Here is a 20,919-nt window from a genome sequence, read left to right on the forward strand (position 1 = left end):
GATGCTCTTTTCGTGCCCTTCTCCCTTTCCTTCTCTGCTCCTCAGCAACTTTTTCATCAGGTTTTCTCCCACTCAAGATCTTTTTAGTCTTCCTGATGTCCTGCCATGCCTGGATCTGCAATATTCCTAGTTTCTTCTCCTTTACCAAGCCTTCTTTGATTTTAGATTTTTTTTTTGGTGTAATAATTGGCTGCTTCTTCCTCAACAGCTGAACCTTTTATATAAGGCACAAAGTAGAAATATTCATTGCTTCTTCCTGTTTTTAAGAAATGCCATAGAGAATCACAGTAGATTGGACACCTTGAAGAGTTTTTGCTCAGAAATCCAGCCCACTGAGTTGGTTTAAGATGGTAGGAATAGAAATTCCACATTTGTTTGACTGAGAGAGACCAGAGATTTCCAGACTTGATAGAAGTTTGAAAGGTGACGTTTATCTAAAGCCTTAAAATGATCTATTAACAGCAGCTTTCTAGCATTACAGGGTCTCTCCTCAAAAAAAAAAAAAAAAATTACTCTCTTGATCAAGGAGGGAGCAACTGCAAAAGACATTACTTTACTGAGGAGGAGTAGGGAACCTTCTGTGATTCTAGGAAGCCTTTGCTGTATTTTAAAGAGGCTATAAACTGAGTGGGGATCCTGCCTGGGAGGGTTGTTGGTGTGCAGAGTGCTGCTGTAAGCATAGATTTTGTGTTGGCTCAGCGCACAGACTGCAGGGCTTGCAGCCGTAAGCGCAAAAGGTCAGGATCACATTTAGCCCATAACTATCAACTCTGGGATACACTATTAGTCATAGAAACTTGAGAAATTTGTTAGATACCCTGAGTTTGATTTGGATATCTTGGGACAGTTTTTAAAATTCCATCGCAGTTTAAAGTGGTACTGCCAGTAGGAAAATCAGTTGATCAAAATACGTTGTTTTTAAAAGATTTTACTTCTCTTCTGCTTTTTGCATATTTGCCATCATCTTCTAATTTTAAAAGTTCGAAGTTATATGTCAGAGTAAAAGCTCTCTGTCTAGAAAGAAATTCTTTAGGCATAATATGATTAAAATACTTTCATGCATCTATTCAGTTGCAGCAGTAGTACAGGATCATTTTAGCACAAATAGGTTAAACAATTATTCAGATACAAGTGAGATTTTTTTTTAATTATTTAGATGTTCCTTTAATATTCTTAACTACATTTTTCTTTCCCACCTCAGCTCTCAATTTCTGATTAATTGAAATTAGGCAATTTTTGTTAACCAGTAATGTGGTACCGTATTTTGTCGTTGTTTCTTAGGAGCTGTGTTTACATAAATCTGCCATGTCAAACTGTAACTTATATAGGAAAGCTACAGAGCAAACTATAAACCATGTATCCTGCATAAATCACTTCAGTCATTAAACAATAGGTTGTGCATATTAACCTTGCCCTTTTTCTGTTTAATGGGGAAGGCTTTTATGAAGCAGTCACAGGGCATGGTCTTTTGTTCTACTTACAGAAAAAGTAGATTTTTGCAGAAATAATAGAACAGGATATCAAACTGTATTGTTTATTTACTTCCCATTGATCATAGATAAGATCAAACCAATAACCATCCAGAAGTCTTGTCCTGTGCAGAGACTCTTTGAGTAGTTTAGTGGGAAGTGATGTACAACTGGCTTGTAAATGGGACGAGCAAAATGGAAAATCACTAAATCACTTAAGTTTATCCATCGGTCAACAGTAACATACTGCAGCACATCAGACAACTTTATTGTAATTAAATATTTTCTATTTAGATTTAACAAAATAATGTCTCACATTTGTTCATATTGTAGCTTATTCTTGCTTACTCTATCAGTGTATTTCTTCCCTTCAAGACAATTGCAGAAATGTCCCGTTTTTGTGCTTGTTCTATAGATATCTGGAGCACAGAAGGTGAAATCATTAGCTCAAGAAGCCAATACTTTATGAGCAGATTTAAAATTGTTTCCCATTCTTGAATATATATGTAGTGCAGAAGGAGAACACATGTTTTTATTTGTATCCCATCAAGAAGATCGCGTGTCACTGAAAAACCCTTTTCCAAAAGCCAGAGTTAATTTCTCTGGCAAAAGAAATTCCTGTGGGGTTAGAATCTCAGATTGGAGACAGGCAGGTCAAATTCCTTATCACTTCTAAACTAAACATGTATAATATTTAGCTTAGAATTTAGTTTCATTTATATAATGAAAGCTATTCAGGCATGTCTGAATCTCCTTAGTGGTATTTTGAATTATTTTTTAGAGTATATACAGGAAAAGCCTTTTTTTTTTTTAAACATTAAACGACTATTAGGCTTGGATATAATTCATTAATTTAATTTAGTTCAAATTTGTGAATATAAATTTTTTGCGTAAGTTGAAGTCACCGTGAAGAACAAACATAATTGCATAATGTTAATTTCATTGGTTTAGTGAGTGGTTTTGTTCTGTTCTATACACTGATACTTTGTCAAATGTGATTAGTTAAATCCTACTTTATAATACCTGTGCTTTCAGTTACTATTTACACATTATTTCCCCCCTTGATTTACTGAAATTTTGTTCTCTCTGCAACTATTCAATGTCTTAGAATTCCATTATACCTGAAGATTTTGAAAGGCAAATATTCATTATTTTCTGAAACTTTCTCATCTTGAATTTAAAACACATTATGAAATTTATGTTTGTGTATAGTTTTGGGAAACAACCTTTCAGTACTCAGTCTATAGAACGGATGATTTTAGAATATATGATTTTAAAATAAAAGCAAAGATTTTCCTTAAAAAAGAAGAAAAAAGTTTCTTATGCAAGAGAGCCTTCCACTGGAAAATGTTTTTTCTTCTGTTGGTTTGCAGGGAAATCTGCATATCTCAGCTAAAAAGTATCCCATCACCTTTGTGTTAATTAAACTACAAATCTCAAAATCTGTTTTATTTAATTTTATTATTAAATTATGCAATTCTGTAGTGGGGAAAGTGTGGATCCAAAATCGGCCTATTCAAATTAAATAAAATGAATTGATTTATAATTGGGAACAGCTAGTGGAACCTGGCAGATAATCTCATTCAATGCATTTACTGGGTCCTTCATCTACAAACTCTAGTTTACATTAACTTACAGATTGTCCTGACCTTAAGTTCTGTTTCAAGCACTCTGTTCCCTTTCAAAAGATAAATTTTCCATAGGCCAGTGCTTATCTGCCTGACTTCCTGGCTGACTGGGATTTAAGCTATACTGGCTTGGACAACACAAGCAGTTGAACCGTGTAAACTCACATGAGTGCTCAGCAAGAACATGGGGAATTACTGAGTTTTTATCAGAAGAAAGCAGACAAAATTTTATAAGAGGAGAAACGCAAAACCAAAGATAATGAATCAGAAAAGGTAGTGTATTCATTTGACTTGATGATACTGGTTTGTTGAAAATGTTTGGAATAACATTTGGTAGTTAATGCTATTTTTTCCTTGATATATAAGAAGGAGAACACAGTGTGTCTCACTGCTGTGTGGCTATCCAATATTTTGTTAAGCATTTGTGCCTTCAGTCTGGGATATTGTGTTGAGTGAAAAAGGCAGAGGGAGGTGTATGTGTTTTGGTTTTAATTTGCAGTGGAATGGGTTAGTGGTGGTTTTGTGAAGACACCTATTGAAAGCATAATGCACAAGAGAACGGACTTCAGGGTAGGATTTATTTTTCTTAATTGCTTCTATTGCTCTTGAAAAACATGCTTTTTATTAAATATAATTCAGAATTGTTCCCAAATGATTCCACAGCAGATATGGGTGCTGTTTTTCTGAAGTGCCTTAATGTGGTTTGCAAAATAACTAAGAATGAGATAACTGTGGAAATGTTCTCTGCTGCTTTCAGATGCAGACAGTCTATTTTTGACCTGGAGACCATCATCAAGTCCTGGGTTTTTGTTAGGTCAGGGGGGTGGGCACAGAAGGCCTTATCTCTTTTTTCCTTTGTTGACAACATACCCTTATCCTTCCTGGGTCCTGGGGTGTCTGCTTGATAGTGCTGGCATTTGAAAGACCTAGATAGGAGAAGTCACAAACTTTTCTCTATTTTTAAGGATGTTCATTAAAGTCTCTAGCAAGGCTTGGTGAGCTACAGGGCTGTGGGAGAGCACTGCTAGTGAGACCAGGAAGCCATAAGAAATCATGCTTCCTTAAACAGAGACCTGTTAAAAGCATGAATTAGTGTAAACATTTTGGAAGTATAAAAAAATTTATAAACATCATTTATTTGTTTATTTATTGATTTTGTACAATAGGTGTACTTTCAACATGTATTTTTCTGGTGCATTTGGGATATTTTTTTTAATTAAGTAGTTAATTCCTCTTAATTCCTTTTTAAGAAGGGCCACTGTAATTACATAATGTTTTATTTAAGGAGAAGTTAGTTGCGTGCGTTATTTTAAAGATGTTTTTGTTAGATAAATGGTGAAAACTTAATATAGACCCTCATAAAGGTAAGGCATTGAAGGAAGCTTTTGAAAGAACATAAAGTTCTGTGCAAACTGTTAGAATGCATGAAAAAAGTGCTTTGTCAGTGCTGGAGTGTGGTAGTGGGCCAGTTCCCTCACATTATGTTAAATTATGGGTTTTCTTTAATCATTTAGTGTTTTGGCTTGACACTGCCCCCTGCCCAAATTCTTGGACGCTGCAGTGTTGAAAGAGCAAAGCAGGTTAACTGCATAGTTGCTTCTCTCTGTTTGTGGGTTAATAATAAAGAATTATATCTCTGAGAAACTTTATTCTTTGATTGGTTTTATTTATGTTGGTATTTAAAAAATAGAATGAAATGTATGTAAATAAATAATGTAAATAAACTGTAACTGTGAAAATTTATTTTTTATTTTTAGCTATAAATAATGCACAAGAAGAAAATCCCTTAAGAGACTGCACCTTGTTATCACTATGGATAAATATAGGTGGTTTTGGCAAAGTGGTGGTTTTTCCTCTGTTTTCAGTCTCTTACATATTATAGCTACTTCCTTTACTGGAAGGGAAGGAGCAAATAGAAGAAAAAATTTATTCAAAATAGGCATTTAACTGGTGAATGGTTCCCTATCTAAAGACACATTTGCAAAATTTAAAAATGAAAATGTTCTTTTTGTGTGTTCAGACTGTATAAAAATGTAATTATTAATAATCACTAAGTTGCCTTTGTCTCTTCAACTTAATCATACCATGGAAAATACATTACAGGAATACTTTTCTCATGGTAAATACAAAATACACTTTTCAGGGGTTATGAAGGTTATTTTATGCCAATTGTTCACATGCCTATCAACATGAGCAATTATTGTGTGATTTGCAATATAGTGGTAAATTTTACCTGAAAAAGAAAATTAAGGTGACAGATAATACATATTTGACCTTGTGTTAGTGAAGCCTTGCAGAAACTATTATTTAACACTTGCATCTATGTAATTTTATTAGTCAATGGGTGAAAATCTCTGTATGAGGGGAAAATACTGCTGTGAACAAAGGAAAACTGAAATTCCTTCAAAATGAGTTCTTAATCAGAGAAAACATAGTTATCATAGAGGCAGTTTACACAGTCCAGTAGTGCATGTATAAGGTCTTCTCTGATCATCTTCAATGTATTAACTGCTTTCTGTCTAAATGGGATTTATCTGCAATATTAATCTCATGGACTGAGGTGAACTGTTTTAAAATGGTTAGAATGGGTTTTATGAAATCTAACTCAGAGTATTTTTGTACCGAATGAAAAAAAAGTGCTGCAAGTTGGTATTGAGTAAGGTTAAAAAGTAATTAGAAGAGCTGAACAGATATTTCCTTGATGTCATACTTCTTACTCATATCACTATAGATAATTTCTGAGTGTCTGGTGAAAAACAGAAGTTGAAACCACAGAATAAATTGTAGCCTAATTAAGTCCCTGTTTTTCCAGAAGCAACAAAGATCTTCATACCCTCCAGAAGAAATTTGTTGGTGTATCTCTATTACCATAAATGGTTTCTGTTGCTGTCATCCCCACAAGTGATGCTTCTATATTAACTAAAAGCAGTCCTAGTTATTAACTAAAAAATCCGAATCAGACAATGTGGTCACTCCTTGTCCTGGGAGTTTGTAATTCTGACTACACAGATTTGTGAAATGCTCTTATGAAAAATTGCAAATGTAGCAGCATAGGCTTTTCTGAAGCACTCCCAAATCCTATAGAGTGTAAATGTAGATTAATCCCCAGTGATTCCTAGGACTAGATGAGTAGATACAAAAGCATTTACCTGTTAAATACTGTACTGTCGGTTTTTCCGGTGGATTGTACGCGGCTCCTGGTTAGAGATCTGTGAAGTTGCCGAATGAAAGTGTCAACAATTTTTCATGTCATTAACCCATTTTGCAACTGACAAAAAAAGGAAAAGAAGCTTAGAAGGGGAAAAAAAAAAAAAAGGGCAGAAAAAATTAACTGTGGTAAAGAATGAGCTGCTTTGGTCCCAGCCAGGTCCTCTCCACCTCTGCAGTTGGAGAATTGGGTTTTTTTTTTTAAACCACCTATCTTGAAAATCTTCTTGACTAGTAGAAATGGCTTAACATCTGCAATACATTGATGTTTTTTATGTTAAAATTTGTCATGGTGACTTGTAAAATTTTCCAAACCCCAGCTTTCAGGCTCTTCATGTATCAAACAGGTAATACAAGTCAGCAGAGTATCAGAGCCATTCTTTCAGTGGTATTTTGCTGTCCTTTGCTTGGAGTTTGCTTTCTAAAGCAATGACCCGTGTGCTTTTATTTTAGCTGAAGCGAGAGCTGGAAAGATTACTTTTTTTATCAGATCTTACTGCTGGTCTTCAATATGGATTCAGTAAAATGCTTCGCAGTAAATGGAGTGACAAAGAAAACTCATAATCTTGTCGCTGTTGCAGCGTTGTGTGAATGAAAACTGGAGCTGCTAAACTGCGGCAAAACTTTTCAGTACAGGCAACGACCTGCTGTGTACAGCACTGGGAGCAAACCTGTGAAGGAGTTTAAGATACAAATTACTCATTTGCACAATATATGAAATACCACATTGATGTGACACGAAATTTGTTTATCTCAAATACTCCAAAGCCATTGTTAAAGTACATTTAATAAAATCAGAATGGAATTGTATTCTGTAGGAATAAATAGTTCTGGAACAGTTCTTTACATGTGCACTTAAAAAGTGCCTTTTTACTCAGTGCATATGTATTATAGACATAAAACTAAGCAAATCATGCTGTTTTAGAACTCCAATAAATGACCAAATTATCCAATAAGTTATGCCAGTAAATATGTCCTACTTATTACCCTCGAAGAGCAGGAAGCAGTATGAACCTTTCCGTTTCAGGAGCATGAAAATACATTTTGTATTCTTTTTATTATCTTCATCATATTGCTCGGTGAGATTGTACCAAAAATTAATATTTTAGAGACTTCTGTTCAACTCACTCAGAATTTTAGTTTAATGCCAAGTTTCCAAAATCAGTTGGCTTGAGGTTTTCTGTATATTATTTATTAGTCCCCCTGGAGCTTGAAAATTTCTATTTTAGAATTAGCAATTCTTTCTCTGAATCTTTGCTTCAAGAAACCTTCCAAGGAATCTTCTGCATGCTGTTTGGTATCTAACCAAAATAGGTGTTAATATCCAGTATTAAGCAGAGGGAATAAATGCTGTATTTCTCAATAAAATGGCTAAAGAAAGGGAGTGTTGGCTTTGTTGCACAGGAAAAATAGCTCATTGCATTCAGTTAGTGATTTCAAATACTCCTTTATGAGTAGATGGCATGAGACAATTTAAAGCCCAAGCCAAATTAATTCTCATCAGTACATCTTCAATCCTAGAGAGGTTATTCATAAAAATTCATTTACTTGTATTTCTAGACTTGAGAGAAAAAAAAACCAAAAAGCACCTTAAAATAAGCCAACTGTGAAACCTGTAGAGATGTTGGTAACCTTGACCACTATCATTGAGACGTGCCCCCTAAAGAGCCAATGGAATTAGCAATTTTCCTTCCTTCATAACACAACTGGGACAGAGAAACCCCGTTGTCTTTAGCAGGAACATTTGGAAGCCCTCCAGTCAACTGGGAACAAAGAGTTGTCTGTCAGGGTCCAGGGAGCCCCCACATCTGCTCTGTAAACAGGATGTGGGGAAGGGTAAAATCCTCTCCATTTGTGACGCTAACGTGGCTTTGAGAACACCTGGAATTACTAGACCCAGCATTTGAATCTTATCTCTGGAGCTGATTTCTGATAGACTAAATCCCTTTAAAGGCCAGGTTTCTGTGTTGTGTGGGACATTGGAGTTTGGGCAGATTTTGCACTGAAGGTCCTGAACAATAAAATCTGAACCCAGCTTTCCCTTGGAAAACTGTAAAATAATTTAAACAAATAACTTCTGGGAGACTGTTTAGCTTAATTCTAGATTTCATTAAAAAAAAAACCCAAAACAAATGATAAAACAAAATAATAAACAAACAAGCAAAATCTTTGAGTAGTTTTTACTGCATTTCATTGTCCACTCAGAATTTTGTAAGCAAAAACAAATTTAGGCCTTTTTTTTGTTGATTACTTTCTGGTTTAGTTGATTTAATTTGTGTGAATGTTCAATGGAGCAGAAAACATTAAGCACAATCAGGTTGTTTAAGGAAGTTCTTTCTGGGCTTGAAAGAGTGCTAAAAAATACCTGTGCATTTTCAGTAGAGCATGAAAGTGTTTCCTCTGATCAGTGCACAGTGAAAATGGCCCAAGTACGTTATATTAGCAGTCGGCTTTTAGCGGAATGTATTTCAGCAGTTTCTAAGATAAATGGCTAGATAAGAAAAGGAAGAAATATTTTGGTAGACAATTTGTATTTCTGTACTTCTTCATCTTAATTAATCTGTCTCTCTTTCCAACTAAATGTGCTATCAGAGAATGCTGTCAAAATTTTACATAATAGTGCTGTTTACTTTTATTATATTCAGGTTTGGTTTTTGTGTATCATATAAAAAAAGATTTGTTGGGTATATATTATTTTGTTTGTGTTATTTGGAGTGGGGAAACCATAAATGGGCGACTCTGGCCTGACTCTGAACACTGCTAGATTTAAGGAATGCTTGTTACAAACTTGTCTGGAAACTTATAAAAAAATCTGTTTTCTATTTCAAAGATATTTTTTTTAAATCAGTGGCTTAATTGCTTGCATATTAAGTGGTAATATAAAATAAATTTTGATATAAAAATAAATAATCTGCTTCAGAATACATGTTGTGGTAAATTTTACAAAACAGTTGTCGTAAAAATATGTGGTTACAGTCGTCTTTATTTCTGGAATTTTAAAGTTTGTAGGAAAGCTCTGAAAATAAAGGGTTGACAACCATAATTGAAATTGTGTTATTGAAACTTGTAGTTAGGTGTGTTAATGACTGCTTTTTGTATTCATTTCTCATTATGTAGGATAGCATATAATCTTAAAAGCATATAAACTTGTTTTTAGTATTGGAAAGAACCTGCAATTAAGGGGATGATGCAGAACTTGTTGAGGGGTAATTGGGTGTGTTTATTCTTGCTGTTTCATTTTTATGGTAAATCCCAAAAGTTAAGAATGTTCATGGATATTTCAATCATCTGTGTTTCTGCTGGTTTTCTTGAGTACAAGTCTCATTGATGTGCTCAGAGTATTAAAATTGGTTTGTATTCAGCTTTGGTTACTAAGAATTAATGTTAAATTTCATATGTTGTATAATTGTCATCTTAAAAAAATCTTTAAGAAGCCACAAATTACAAAAGAGTTAATGCCTTAGATGGGTTTGTTACATCCTTCTTAGGAGAGAAGTCTGCAAAATACTGAAACTTAGCACTGGACATATCATAAGTTCAAATAAAGATTATGATAAGACTGTTTGAAGGATTACGTTTGAAATCTAAAAAAAGAAAGAATATTTTAAATTTAAATGTTATGCGCTGGAAGGAAAATCCTGGTGACAGCATTGGTGTTAATCTGGCTGGTTCGCAGTTTGCCTTCACTCTTTCTTCTGACAGTCTTAATGCCATGTAATCCTTCATAATCTAAAACTGGCTATGCACTTCCTTTTACTGTGAAATGAAATATCACGTAGAGGTAAAAAGAAAAGAAAGAGTAACTGTTATAAACAAAAATCCCAATGTAAATAACAGATGTTTTCCTAATCACTTGGGAGAAAGTATCATGGTTGCTATAACTTTTAGAATAATTTTCCATTACTATGCTGTTGGCAATCTATTCAACATTTAAGAAATTTGTTTTTCTGAATTGCTGTTCTGAGATGATTGAGTTACACATACAGCTAGAAGCTGCTATGCTGTTGGTTTGTTGGAATAAAGCACAATGAAAATAATTCTAGGTATTGGCTGTCATAGTAGGAAAATATTATTTAAAACATCTCATTCTTTGTGAATTCTCTAAAAGTAATTTTTCTTATTTTAGATGCTTGTTTTTAAAACATAGTAATACCTAGCCTGAATTGATGTTTTGTTATCTTTTTCAGTTAAGTATTTTCAAACTTTTTTTGGGTAAATTTAAAGTATATTTCTAAGAAGGACAGTATAAGGAAAGTATAGCAAATATGAAGGGCCATTGATTGGTAGTATAAAAGAAAAATAATATGTGAGAGTACTTAAAATGTTAAATAATTTTTGTTTCTCGGAAGTTAATATATGTGTGTCAATACTGGCAATGAAGAAATTTTCTTGAAATCCTCACTGAGCTCAGAAAGTTCTGTGCTATCCAGAGTGTACAGGGAAGAAGTGCGAAAACATTTTGATGTTATAGTTAAATGTCAGTGTATCACAAAGATTGAATAATATAACCTTTTTGTGTCAGAAAATTCTTTGATGTGTTTGACATTAGATTTTTGTGGCGGCTGTATAATAGATCATTATATAAATAGTTTTAATTACTACTAGTCCACATTATAATAGAGAAGTCAGCTAATGGTTATGCTTAACTATTACAGTAGGTTTAAGGGTGCATGTAAAAACTTTTAAGGATATAAATTTGTTTTTCTTTGTATGTGTTTAAATATCTTGAAGGTAGATGAGTTTTCATTCAGTTGTATAACTGTACTTTTTCTTTATCGAGCAATTTCTGTTCTTCTACCTTAGGAGAAAGTGTTTGCCAAATAAAAATATTGTAGTGTGTTACCCACACACTTGAAAATGAACTGGAAATAAAGAGCAGTTGTGTATATTATGAATTTCCTGCCTAGAAACACACATATCGTGCAGTCTCTTCTTTCTTTTTTCTTTGAGTTTAGGAGGCTTCAAACTAACTGGCTTTTTAAAAAATAAAGTTTATATTAGATTACTTTCAATTTTTATATCCAAACCAACTCCCAGTGCTTTTCTTTCAAGTACTTTTAAGGAACATGCAAAATAAAAATAGCTAACAATTATTTTGTAGCTCCTGTAAGATCTGTAAAAAGCAATGGCTGGAATATAGGGCAGATGAAACGACAGACATCGCAGTAATCTACCATGATACTGCAAAATTAATTAAAAATGTAATAACTAAGTAAAAGCACGAGGATGCTATGTTTCCCGCGATATTTAGGGTGGAAGCAGCCTGTCGGTGCTGGGACAGGAGTGGGCAGTTGCAGTAAAGTGCGGAATCACCCACCTGGCTCGGCCCTGGGGGCTGCTCGGCCCTCCCTGCCCGGTGGCGCTGCCAGCGCGGCCGCCCGGGACAGGCGAGGGTCCTGCGGCCACCTCGGAGCCAGAGCTGCCACCCCCGGCACCGCCAGGGCACCGAGAGCTGCCCGTGCCGTCCCCTGCGCGCATCCGACAGCGCTGCGAGCCTCCACCTCAAAGAGTTTGTTAAGGATTAGAGGGCTTTAGCCGAGGTTCTGTGGTTTCATTGCCCCGAGCGCTGGAAAATGCAGTTGCAGCTTACACGGGTAGAGGTTACAATCCGTTTTGAAAAATGAGCTACTAGAGGTCCCCATTACACTGTGGATTAAATAATATGAGTTGAAGCAGCGAAAAAAAACAAAATACAGGTGGAGAGAACAAAGGAGAAAAATAACACTGGCAAGTAAACTGGGCGCACGGACTACTTCTGGAAGTACTTGGCTCGTCTTGACACAAGAGTAAATATCTTAATGGTTATTAGCCAATATATCTTTGGCTAGTGGCAAGGCTCTGCAGTATCTTGCGTCCTTTTAAATTTACATATTAATTAAAAATGGAACGTGTCATTCCCATGTGAATGTTCTGGGATACTCTCTGAGTGCAGTTTAAAAGATCAGTATTATAGTTTAAGCCATAGAAAACACAGGTGCAGAGAATAAAAATAAGATTGCACATGTTTTAGTCATTCCATATCATGAACTGTTTAATTATCCTTCTTTGCTTGTAATTGAATATAGCCAAACCAGGCTTGTGTTTATGAACAGCAATGGGTGATATTTCTTACAAGGATCCTTTATGAGATTGCTGTCCTAACTGACGCTCTTGACCAAAAGTCATTTTGTTACCTTTAAGCCTGTCAAGATCAGTAGGTGATTCTTTTTTCACAGCTTGATATCAGATGGAACTATTGTGGCACATGGAAATATTATTTGTGCTAAGATGTAAATGATTAAGTTTTATAGCAGAGAGTTAAGAAAGCTTGGAGCTTTTTCTTTTTAAATGGGCATGAAAAGCATTGATGTTCGTCATCAATGATAATAGTCGTCTCTAAGGAAAAAGCACCTGCCAGGAAACGTCATGGGGCAGGGAAAGACTGTCTGTGTTCACACCATGGTTTTTAGTGTAAAGCACAGTTGGAAGTATGAGCTTGGATGTTTTTGTTGACGTCTGCACAGCAAACTGATATATCCGATTTGTATTCCCGGTGAATAAACATCTGTATCACCAAGCCTGCCTGTTGTTCTCAGCAAATGAGACTACATTACTTTAACCTCTGGATGAAGTCAACATTACCAGGGTATGGGAGCTACATGGGTTTACTTTATCCACTTCTGGCTGTGTTGCTGTTGCTTGGTGCATCAGTAGGATGAGGGTGGTTGGGATGGCTGTATTTTCCAGTAGTCTGAAGACTCTGATTTCATCTTTCTTGACAACTGGGATTGTATGTTGCTTTTGGTGGCCTTCTCAAGCTGCTAAAATGGCCACACTTTGCTGTGAGTTTGCCCATTTTGGTCATGTAGAAAGTGTTGGACAGAAAGAAAATATGAAAGAGGGGTGAAATTCAGTGTCAGAATTGCAGTCAGCTTGTTTACTAGTAATTAAGAATGACACTTCAGAAATAACCACCCCTCCAAAACAGACTTGCTATCACAAACAAGAGAAGAAAATATCACTTTTTTTGAAGTTCACTACATGGAAGCAAAATACGTGCATTTTATATGCGTTTTTCAGTTTGGGGAGGAGCTAGGTTTTTTCAGGCCAGTGTTAGGCTGGAGAGAGGTTTTCAAAGAGGTCACCAAGCTATTGTAAGAGCTACTCTGACATTGCTGCAGTTAGTGGGTTTGTCATGTTGGGTCACTGGAGTGACATTGAGGCTGGTTGATCTCTTCCAGAAGCATCTGAACTCTGAGAATAAGTTTAGAGGTGATTATAGTACGCTGTATCATTTACATAACTTATCTATCAGTAACACTTCCCATATTGTCAAGTGTGTGTGTTTATATATATGCCTGCTGAAAGGATTGGGTTCAAAGGATAAACTCTGACAGTGATGTGGACTCTATTTGACCTTGTCAAAAGGTAAGTACCTCCTCTTTGGTTGTACTGCTTTTCATAAAAGAAAAACTAAATGTCTGCATGAGCTATTTCTTCTTTCTCTACACAGGCTATGCAGGACTTGTAAGAAAAAGGAGCAAGTCTGATTATAACCTTTAAGCTTTTGATGACAATCTATTTTAGTTTTTGTTTATAAGCATTTTATGTTGTTAAAGACTTGACTCAAGTTTAGAATAAAGGACTGAAATAACAGGGATTTGGGTCACTGTTGATAGTCAGCAATGTCTGTGAGTGTGGCTTTTCACCAGTTTTCATGCTATATTAATCACAAAGTTTGAGAGCAGTGGTGGGACCTGTCTCCTTGCCATCAGCCCTCAGCCTGTGTGCCGGATGTGTCAGCACAATGCCGCTGGCAGATGGAAGAGTTGCAGTAAATATGCACAGTTATGGTTTAAGTGAAAAAGCTGTGGGAAAGGAAATACATTAATCCACTGCGGCTGTTTTTGCTTTTATGTAAGCCTCTGTAATAATTTTGAGTTTTTCCTGGATTTACCCTTTAAATTTCTAGATTCCTTTCTTGATTGGAGGAGGGAGTAGAGTAAAAATTGAACTGTAGCATTAAAAACCTCCCAAAAAACCAGAAGCAACTAAAAATTAATTAGGTTGTGCAGGTGAAGAGAAATCCTCTTCCATGTGGCCATTTTCTTGAACACACTTCAGGAAATCTTGGTGTAGCAGATCATAAAATGCACTCTTGCATACAAGTGGGTTGTTTGTTTAGATTGTGTTGTGGAAGTGCTGTTTAGGAAGTGCTTTAAAGACAGAAAGGATCACATCCCTGAATCTGGGAAGAGATAAACTTGATGATTTGCGTGTGAACTTGATATTTGAAAGTACACTAAATGTTTGGTCCTTTAACTCTTTGGAGTTTTGATACTTTCTTCCTACATAATCAGGAATTTCAGTGAATGAGTGTGTCTGATTCTCTTTCTTTGATATTTGCAGTTTTAATAACATTTAGCATATAATTGCTCAGGCCATGAAGAGGACGTTGAAAATTGTACAAAACTTTTTTTTTTTTAAATTCAAAAGTATTAATATAGTTTTGTGCCTCAGACACCTAATTTTTGTTTTGATTCTTATGTCATCATCTTGTTATTTCTTCAGTCACTACAGTTTTTATATCCTGAAGGGACCTGGTATGCTAAGAAGGAAATTTCACATGCCATACAAATGTGGAGGAAAATAGCTTTTCCTGTCTCATTTCCCCTTCTCCACTTGTTGTAAATCACCTTTGAGGTACATGAAATCTTTATTCCTTACTTTCATATTGACCCCTGCCCAGTGTGGTAACAGTGCAGGTTACCATGGTGGTTGTTCCAGTGCAGGATCTCCAGTGTCTCCGTAGGGTTCTGAGGGAGGGGTTTAGGCTCTCTGCAGATGCCACAGCTGCTGTTGTGACATGTGGCAGGCTGGTTTGCCTGTTTGATGTTGGCGTGGGTGTTGCTGCAAGGACTGGGGACAAGTGGCTGTGCACGGAGGACATGGGTAGCAGGAGCCTAAGCCTTCTCTGCAGAAGTGCTGTTAACATGGAATAAAATGCCTGCTCAAAAAGGGGTAGGAGTGGCAGAGGTCGGCACTCATCCAAGCCTAATGTATCTGCAAGCTGTGCCAGTTGCTTTTGGTACTTGTTGGGATGCATGAAGCTGTGGGCAGAGCTCTGTGTTGTTACATCTCAACCCATTTCTTGTGCTCAAGCCAGTTTATTTTAAGCTATCTTGAAATATCTCTACGCTGCACCATAGTGGGTAATGTATGCAAAGTCATGCATCTCAGTGCTATCAGTTGCAAATTACTCTCCTGTCACATGGAAACCTTACAAGGAAAAAAAGATAAATAGATGTAAATAGTGTAAGACTCAAGTTAAACTGTTGCTGACTTTTAAATATTGCTCTCTTGCTTTCCAGAAACTTTTGTGGAAGCTGGAAATACTCTAGGAAAAGGTGGCACCTAAGGACACTGCTGAATTAAGCCATGGCTTATGTGTGTTCTGTTGTGTCAGTAATTTCATATCCTCCTAAGAGCTTGTTCATCTTCTTACAAGGGTTTGATGTGGACACCGTCAGGGCAGGAGCTGATGTAAAATATGTATTACACAGCCAAGTCATGCACAGTGAAATGGGTAAACCCACATGCATATGGCCTGTGGGCGCCTCCTCACTGGTTAAATGTTATTTTTGTCAGGTCTCTCGTGGTACTTATATACATGATCAGTTTTGGTCTCCTACTTGTGGCTTTTCACTGAAAGGACATTGAAAAATGCAAATATTACCATAATAAGCTAAAGACCAGGAAAATTGCATCAGAGATAATTTTAAAAAATGTTATTGAAGTACACTGTGAGCAGAATAACCTCAAGTTCAACTCTCAAAGCAGCTTTTGTCCTTAGGAAAGGAGAAAAATTTTGTATTGGCCAGCGCTAGCTCTGATGCAGATGGGGCACCTAATTCTCTTGTGAAGGAGACATTGTAGCCATGAAAAAAGGAGAAGGTGCCGATGTTTTCCTTGTTCAGATCCTCTCCTCAGTTAATGCCATACTATGCACCATGTGTGCACTGTGCCATGTGGATCCTTGCAATTCTAAGAAAGGCTTTCTTTAAACATACACTGCAGCACTCCAGAGCTCTGGTGACACAGATCCCCATCACAACCTTTCTCCTTCATGCGTCTTTTCTAGTGCTTGGCCTCTGCCAGATCCATAAGTATCTTAGGAATTAACTTTTACATTCCTCTTACCCCATCTTGATAATCTGAAAATCTTCTGTGCTGAAGCATCCGCACCAGGGCAGTAACATAGGAACATCAAATAAATTCTGTGTTTCATTCCCTGGTAGATACATTTGCCAGCAAGTTATACAATAAGATTGTGTGAGAAAAGGGTGTTACACCAAAGGAATAAGAAAATTAGAAATGTATTAATGACAGTGCATAAAAGTATTGATGACTAGAAGAAACAGGACTGACTCTTGACATAATTATGTTATCATAAAGAAATCTTACACTAATCTTTAGAAATAGTATTGGAAGGCCACTGCTTAATCCCTGTACATTATGTCAGAACCCTAGGTCTGCTACACTTGAGCTGGAGAGCTCCATTCTCCTGGGTCTGTAGCAGCTTTTCTCGGGCTCTCCTGAAATTTGGGGCCTGATTGCATGATGGGATAAACCTAAATTTGGGGATCATCTGCTGTTTTGTTTCCCAAAACACATTATTCCTCTAACATAGTTTTAATTCACATTTTACTACTTTTTTTATATGAACATGTAGGAGTTGCACTGTTTTTCTGATCTTTCCCCAAAAGCAGCAGGAGCTCTGTGTGTGTTCACCTGTATAGCACTGAACCCCCTTTATCTTTAGCCAAGCAGAACAGAAAGCTTGAAAATTAGTTTAAAGGGGACAAGAGAGGCAGGGATCTGATATGCAGGATATATAGATTACCCTACACATGCAGAGGTCACACTGCCAAAAGGGCTTTTAATCTCTCATCAAGACATCATGAGAGTCTGAGGAGATGTATGTCAGCCAGTTGAACGTAATCTTTAAACAGCCAATTTCAGTTTCTCACTGTTGGTTATCTTGGTGTACTTTAGCATGTTCATCAGAGGGCTGTGAGGCTTTCAGCCTTCCCCTGAAGAAGTGATTATTGCTGATAAATGCGATGGAAGGTTTGTTCATCAGTAAGTGAATACTCATCGTAATGAATGACATTAAGTATGCTGATTAAATAGTAGTGGCAATCAGTAAGTTCTGACAAAATTAGCACAAAGTGCCCTGTTTTTTCTCTTGATGACTCAGATCTCTGAAAACCTGTTAGAACTCAATCTCTTTCTAAAGAGTTTCCCTGATTGTTTATGAAGGTATACCTCAAGGCATCAGCGACATCTTGTCCTTGTTCACCTCCCCTCTGCTCTGTTAGTCTTCAGAAGCTCTCCAGAGCCCCAGGCATGGCTCTTCAGGGGGTTGTTCAAGCGTGCTGGAATGCAAAGTGACCTTTGCTATTAACCAATGCTATGGAGATCAGTGGGAATGCAGCAGAATATCCCAGTGGTAAATCTGGAATCCTTAATTTCAGTTGTGTGTATTTTAGTAAATCACTTGTGCAACCAGGCGGAAGTTTGGGCTCCATGAGGCTCAGCAGTGTAAACTAATTCAAGAATTGTGAACAAGTGTTACTTTTCAAAGTCTTCTGCAGTTCAAGCTGCATTGTCAGGAATATGAATTGGGAAGATAATTTAAGGCATCAATAAGCAGTTGAATGAAACTGCATAAAATTTAATTCACTTTAAAGGTTTTTGTACCAAATTTGACATCTCGCACAAAAGTATGTGACAGTGATGCATAATGAAACATAATGTTGTTGCACAAAGTGTTTGCCAAGGAGCAGAGAACTATAATCTTCACAGAAGAGAGAGATAATAAGTTGTTAATCTGTTTATTGTTCTAGCTACTACTATGAGCAAACATCAGATTATTTCGAGAAGTACATATGTATGTGAATATCTGTAATAAATAATTTCTCCCACATTCCATTCCAGGGCAAGATTATTATAATGTGCTGACTTTGGCACAGAACCTGAAATCATTTGGAAGATAAAGCCAGTGCAGAATGTGTCAGCTTGCTTGTTAAAGCAGTGCCCCTCTATGAAAAAAGACAGCAAGTATTGTGTGATCATAACTACTGGGCTACTTCTTGGAAGCATTTAAGATATAAAATTTCTGACTTGTTATTTTTTACTTCTCAAATGAGGCAAGTAGGAGCTTCCTTTTTGAGAGAGGTACTGGCTCTGAATCTGTTGCTGCATTGCATCTGAGGTCTTTGCTTAGGAGGCTGAGCTGGAGGAGCTCTTTACAGAGAAGCCCTCTTTTTACAGGAGTTCCTGGCAGTTTCAGCAGCATGTGCCTGAGTTCCTAGGATGGAGCCAGTAGCGGAGCAAGTGCTTCACGTTCCTGCTTCCACAAATGCAAAATGCAGTCATGCACTGCCTAGGACTAAGATCCAGCAAACCAGCCCCAAAAACCCTGTCCACAGCCAGCTCTCCCAGGGCTTGTCAGGTTGGTGGGTGATGATGGTGGAGAAGCAGAAGCCCAACCTTGCAGACTTCAGTGGTCTGGCAGGAAATCCCAGGAGACCTGCCAGGGCTGTCTTGCCCTGTTCTTTTGCAAAGAATATTTTGATTACAAGTGAATTAAAGATTCAGAGGCAACATTTTTAAAGCCATGAGTATATAGTTAAAATAATTTATTATTTTTGGAAATAAAGAGAAATCTTTCTATTGGCTTCATCAAAGTTTGGAGTAACAGCAGGATTGTTGTTTCTAATTGCTCTGATGTACTAAGGACTGACATTGAGGAGGTCATGGTAGTTATTTACATGATAGATAATCACTGTGTAAAATTATAAGTGTTAGTAGTCATCTAGGCATGACAAGTGACACAGACTAAGCTTGGGTTTTCATGGACATTAATTGCAAGAAGACTTGTGTTCACCCAAATAACAAATGAGAATTCATCCAGAGTAATTTATATGGTACTGGAGTTGGTGAGGAATGGAGTGATCATTCTGTTTTGAAAGTCAGATTTCAGATTTGTTCTCTGTGCTTAGAGAATGGGTTCTGGTTCCAGGTGATGCTGTGCACCTGGTTTAGACACAAGATGATTTATGCATAATTTTTCATTAATTGATTATAAAGAGGAGAAAAAATGGGAATCTGTTTTGACTTCAAAAGCTCTATTCTATTCATTAGGCTTATAAAACAGTACTAAACTTGTTTTTGTTTCTTGTGCTAAGAAGTCATAGAGAAATGTTACATTGTTTCTAATCCAGGCAATCCAAAATCCAAATTATAAGCATCATGTGACTTTATTTGTTGATCACCAGTTTTATCTGTTGACTGTAGAGGAAACCAGGGGTGATTACAAATCTAAGCTTATCATATTTGTATTGCAGTAGGTAAATATAACAATGGCAGTATTCCCAGGGAGAACTTCCTTGATTTGAAAAACCATTAATTCATCGTTCCATCCTTAGTATTATTACAGGGTTGAACTGTTGAGCAGGTTTTCTGGGCTAAGATGCAGTCTCTCTTTAACAGAGCAGAGAAGACCTACAATGGAGTCACTGAGTCCTGATCCTGTAGATCACTATCTCTGATCAAATTCTTGTATTTGCCCAAACCTGATCAATTAAGATCTTGTTGCCCTTGGCAACTTCCTTCAGCCTCCCACCCTGAGCAGTCAGCAAGGGAGAGGTGGGCAAGGAGACTCTTTTAGGAACATCTTCATGAATTTGCCGTAGGAACGTGAAGAGACAATGGCCGACCACAGGAAACAAATACAAATATAATAGGTAATAAAGGCAGTAGAGATAATTGACTATACTGGCAAAGTAAGTGGCTTTACATTTCATATCTGACTATTTCATAGGGACTTATAGTTACCTGCAAGGTTAATTTGAGATTAAATAATACTGAAATTGATAAAATGTGAAGTGCTGGACATACAGTAACATATGCAGTTTTCACGTCTCAGTTCTTAAGTTCTTTCCACTATCTTCTGCAGATGGGCTTGTTTTGCTTTCCAGATAATTTGCCTGTTGTTTCTCAGGCATTTCCTGAGGGATTTTGGCCCTGCATGTCCAATTGGGCCTTCCCTTTTGATCTGAGCAGTAAGAAAAGCCTATAAGTCTGAGGGCAGCAAGTCCCCTGTATGTTTCCAGAGGCACAAGGATGGAAAGACACTCGTGAGAGACACACAAAGGTCACTACTGCAGTGTCCATTCAAGAGCTTTATGGCTCATAGAGAAGGGTTAAATATATTTGCCTGTTGGAGAGTAATACCCAGTTGTCACTGATCATAAATAATCTAAACTGCAGGTGGTCTTTGGTACCGACAAATGCAGACTTTATGACCTATGTTCAAGCTAGTAAACACTTCAGTGAATCTCTGTGCTAGGTGGGCTAAAAATAGTCTCTAACTCCACTGAAATCTACTTTAAGGATTTCTGTGTTTAAATAACATTTCTGCTTTACTACCTGCACTGCAAGAGAGAATGAGTAAGAGGCCGTGATCTAAATAAAATCGTTATGGAAAATAAGAAAAATTTAGGAGAGGAGTGATTACAGCAGCCAAGTGTGAAGGCTGAAGGCCAACACTATAAAGATGTGTTTAGATT

The 20,919-nt window shown here is 36.8% G+C and overlaps 1 protein-coding gene across 1 annotated transcript in view; it reads left to right on the plus strand.

The window, feature by feature from the left end:
* RBM20 (RNA binding motif protein 20) overlaps positions 1-20,919 on the plus strand; it is a 95,598-nt gene that overhangs the window by 19,454 nt on the left and 55,225 nt on the right. The gene's annotated exons all lie outside the window — the stretch shown is intronic.

The sequence above is a fragment of the Ammospiza caudacuta genome, chromosome 9 (genome assembly GCF_027887145.1).
Source record: "Ammospiza caudacuta isolate bAmmCau1 chromosome 9, bAmmCau1.pri, whole genome shotgun sequence".
Classification (NCBI taxonomy): domain Eukaryota; kingdom Metazoa; phylum Chordata; class Aves; order Passeriformes; family Passerellidae; genus Ammospiza; species Ammospiza caudacuta.